The sequence below is a fragment of the Gavialis gangeticus genome, unplaced genomic scaffold (genome assembly GCF_001723915.1).
Source record: "Gavialis gangeticus isolate Ggan-Ray unplaced genomic scaffold, GavGan_comp1, whole genome shotgun sequence".
Classification (NCBI taxonomy): domain Eukaryota; kingdom Metazoa; phylum Chordata; order Crocodylia; family Gavialidae; genus Gavialis; species Gavialis gangeticus.
The window spans coordinates 39891632-39896336 of NW_017728997.1; the positions used below are offsets into that span (position 1 = coordinate 39891632).

Sequence of the window (4705 nt, forward strand, 5' to 3'; positions counted from 1 at the left end):
AAAGAATGTTGTACTTATATTCCAGATAATTCAGAAGAAATCCAGGATTTAAGTAAACATATTTGAAAAGAAGCAGCTAAATTGCATGAGTCAGATAGTTGGAATTTGAGTTCTTGGTTTAGCTCTATTTTCAGTTCCTTAGGCTCCACCGTCATTCATAGTTTGTTGATATTGTTTGTTGTTTTTATTGGAGTATGCCTAGTGTTTATGATAATACAATGTTGCTTAAGCTATGCTGCCAAGCAAATGAGGAATAGCCCATCAACCAGAAATGAAGTATATAATTTGTATGTTGAAATAGCAGGAAGTAAAGAGAAAGAAAAACTAGAAGTTGAAAGGCTAATGGCTATAAATATCTAACTTGTTGGAAAAAAGAATTAGGGAATGCAGAAGTAAATTTAGTTGGGCTTCTAGCCTACTTGACTAAAAAAACAGACTGAGACCAGAAGTACTGATACTGCTTATTTCAGTTACATGTTTTGAGATAAGAAATCCTGCATGTCTTATTACCCTGTGCACAGATGTCCAATTAAGTAAACTTGTTTTAATTTCTCCAAGGTCATATTGTTTTTCTCTTTATCTGTTTTAAGTATAAAAATGCTTGAAAACTCAGGAGGAGGATTCCTTTGAAACAGACAAGTGGGTGATTCCCCTTGCTGTATGGAATCCTCCCTGTGATCACAGTATAGCCCTAAATAAAGAAAAGCTGGCTCTGTCAGTTCTGATTCAACCACAACGCGAAGTTTGATTTCGTCCACAACAGGAACACTTTGTTTTGACGTAGATACAGTACCATGGTGGTAGAGAACATGTCAGAGGACTGAAGTATGCAAAAAATTCTTATTTGATACCAAAGTTTATTATCAAATTTCTCTAATTCCCTGCAGAGAAAAAGCTTTCCACTTTTTACTGAGAGTTGATTTGATGTTCTGAAGACTGACATTGAGTGTGTTAACCCCCCCCACCCCTCCAATTTTACAACTTTTAGTGGCTGTTAGTTTAAGCTAATGGTGCTCAAGGTGTGGCCTGCAGGCCTCATCTGGGCCCCAAAATGACTAGATCCAGCCCATGGCACCAAGGGATCAACAGCAAGTAGTTCAGGCCAGCCTGTCCACTTCCATGCCCTGTGCAATGCCCCTTATTCTCTTCATAGCCAGGGATAAGTTCTTTTCCTCTCTCACTGTCCTGCAGTATTGGCAGTCACTGCCCTCCCCACCTCCCTTACTGGAGGGGAGAGGTGGCTTGTGGTATAGCTGGGTCACAAGTACCTGGCCCACCTCTCTAAGAGGCTGAGCTCCATTGGTTTTAACCAGCATGAAGGATTTTAGACTGACACTTTGTTTAAATCACAAACAAGGATTTGAAAAAAATTGGTATTGAATTTTGTGATGTATGCTCTCTAGGTTTGTTATTGTAATTACAAGTATTTCTTGTTTCAGGGCCCAGTCTGAAAAAGTGCTGAGCCATCTTTAACTCCTGTTTAAAGACGGGGGTGCTCATTACACCGGAAAATTTTATCCATAGTCAATTCAATGAGGTGTGAATCTCTGCAGAGTTGTACTTTTCCTGTGTATAATATATAGTTTTTGTAACTTAACTTTTTTAATAGTATAAATTTGTATAATGGAAAAGTGTCTACTGTGGTGCTTTTATTTGAAAAACAGAAGAATTGGGGACTTGCCATTGACCATCAGCATGTACAACATTTGTAAGAATTATAAACTGAAGAATTACACAATACTGGGAACTGAAGTTCCTGTACCAGTTTTCCTGATTGTATTATATCCTCTTAATGTGTTTCACATAGGAAGTACTAGTCATAGCTTTCATAGACATTAGGGCAGGAAGGGACATCATAAGATCATCGGGTCCATCCACCTGCCCAAAGGGCAGGAAGTCAACTACAGTCAAAGGATCCCAGCAGGATAAGCATCCAAATGTTTACTAAAAGTTTCCAGGGTAGGTACTGGCACCACCTCTGGAGGAGTCTATTCCAGGCCTTGGGGGGGGCTTGGACAGTAAAGAAGTTTTTCCGCATGTCTGGCCTAAAACAGTCTTGCAGGAGTTTGTGACTGTTGGACTTTGTCATCCCTTGGGGAGCTCGGGTGAACAGGCATTCCCCCAGATCCTGATGCACACCCCGATGTACTTATAGGTTGCCACCAAGTAACCCCTGCACCTGCACTTCGCCAGGCTGAAGAGTCCTGTGGCTCTCAGCCTCTCTTCGTAAGGCCTGTTGTCTTGCCTTCTGATCATGCACATGGCTCTCCTTTGGACTCTTTCAAGCTTCCCCACATCCTTCCTGAATTGTGGAGCCCAGAATTAGAGCCAGCTGTGGCCTCACCAAGGCTGAGTACAGCGGGATGATAACATCATGGGTCTTGCTTGAGATGGATCAGTAGGTGCTAACCAGAGTTTTGATCGCTTTGCTGGCTGCAGTATCGTATTGGTGGCTCATGTTCATCTTGTGGTCAATCATGACCCCCAAGTCTCTTTTGTTCATGGTGCTAGCGAGTGTAGCATTACCGAGCCTGTAAGTGTGATGTGGGGTTTTTTCCCCCCTGAGGTGGAGCACCTTGCATTTCTCTGTATTGAATGCCATCAGGTTTTGATGCACCCACCTTGCAAGCTTATTGAGGTCAGCCTGGATCACCAGCCTGTCCTCAAGTGTGAATACTCTTCCCCAAAGTTTGGTGTCGTCAGCGAACTTGGCCAATCAACTTCTGACACCAGAGTCCAGATAATTTCTGAAGACATTAAAGAGTACAGGTCCGAGAACGGAGCTTGGGGGGGACACCACTGGTCACTGAGTGCCATGATGATTAGGTTCCATCAACTACTGCTCTCTGGGTCTGGCCTCAGAGCCAGTTCCCCAGCTATCAGACTGTAGTGTAGTCAAGGCTGTAGTTGCCCAATTTTTCCAGGAGGATATCATGGGACACCAAGTCAAAGGCTTTTTTGAAGTCCAGATATATGATATCAATCTATTCCCTTTTGTCTAGGTGATACGTCACCTAGTCATAGACAGAAATGAGAAACCTGTGCTGGCTATCCCTAAGAATGTTCCCTTCTGTTAGCCTGTCAAGAATGGTTTATTTCCAGAAATTGAGGTCAAATTGATTGGCCTGTAGTTTCCTGGATCTTCTTTCCTCCCTTTCTTGAAGATAGGCACCACATGAAGTCTTTCATAACTGAAGCTTGTATTTTTACAATAACACCTTGGGCTTATCTTCATTGAGGCAAAGACTTGGTCACAGCAAGTACAGAGGCCAAGAATGCTTTGGCCACTCATGGCCCCTGATGTACTGTAAACCTCAAATGAAGCAAGATAAACTGCCCCAGGCTCATCCCCAGTGGTTGCTTTCAGTCACAACAGAGCCTGAAGGCTTGAGGGTGGGCATAGGGAGATGAGTGCAGAGCTGTATTGGGGTATGCATATACATGCAGATGGATGAGACAAAGAAAGCCCCACTTTTTTCCAGACCTGCCACCCCTTGATATAGACCAGCCCCTTAAAGGTCCTCACAGGGACTTAAACACTTGACATATCCATAAGCAAGTGACTTTGCCATAACCATGTACCTACTTTGGTAAAGTGGGACATTAACTCAGATATACTGGACTGTGAAACAGGATATTTAACAAGATCCAATTTTGACAAGCAAAGTCTTACATGTGTGCACCTGCTTCGGTGACTGTCTTAGAAGATGTGGAAGCAAGATTTGAGAGAGAGGTAATAATAACTTTTACTGGGCTGACTTAATAGTTGGCAAGATTTCATGCATAAAAATGCCTACCTAAGCTAATGAGAGGTAAGGATATTATGGGGCGGGGGGTGATATCTGTTATTGGACCAACTCCATGGTTGGGAAAGACAAGCTTTTGAGCACAAAGTGCTCTTCCTCAGGTCTGAATAAAAAAAAATGATATTCCTTACTTATCCCAGGCTGCTTCAGCAAAAGTAAGGAGTATCATTTTTTTTCAAACCTAAGGAAGAGCTCTTTGTGTTCAAAAGCTTGTCTAAAATCTCTCCTAACCATGGGGTCAATCCAATAAAAGATTTCACCCTCTCCTCCTGCAAAATGTCTTTGCCCCTCACGTATTTCCATGACCACCATGGCAACAACATCACTCCAGCAATACCACATAAGCTAACAACATCTGGCTGACACCTTTGTTAGGAAAGCCCTTAAGAGCATGCTTGGCTTTAGGTATCTATTTAAGTTCGACTGAGTACACACTCATTTTCTGTTTAGATCAAGCAGAATTTTAAAAAGCTGGTTCAAATCAACAAATGAATTTTAAGCTAAAGGTCCAAGTTGTGCAAAGGTATCAGAAGATGCATTTAAACCAGGGGTGGGCAATTATTTTGGCTGGAGGGCCACTTAATGAATTTTGGTAACCTGTCAAAGGTCACATCCTTCCTGTCCTGTCTCGCCCTCCCTCCCTCTAGAACCTGGCCAGAGCTTTAGTTCTCCAGAACCAGATGGGGTGGTGGCATCAGCTGTGGGCACAGTCAGCAGGTTCGGGAGCCCTGACAGAACTTGCTGTGTTGTCCACAGCTGATGCTGCCACCTGCCCAGAGCAGCAGATGCTTCCAGCAGGTTCCAGGTTGGGGCTCCATGCAGGAACTTTTGCTGCACAGGGAAAGCAGCAGCGTCGGCTGTGGACACCGCTGGCAGGTTCTGTGTCAGGGCTCCTGAAC

The 4705-nt window shown here is 43.4% G+C and overlaps 1 protein-coding gene across 1 annotated transcript in view; it reads left to right on the top strand.

Moving 5' to 3' along the window:
• The window catches only part of TAMM41 (TAM41 mitochondrial translocator assembly and maintenance homolog), a 92545-nt gene extending 91017 nt beyond the window's left edge, over positions 1 to 1528 (top strand). Inside the window, exon 9 of the mRNA XM_019505086.1 lies at positions 1440 to 1528. The gene's annotated coding sequence lies outside the window, so the exon portion shown is untranslated. The remainder of the gene's footprint in view (positions 1 to 1439) is intronic.
• Positions 1529 to 4705: the final 3177 nt, after the last annotated feature.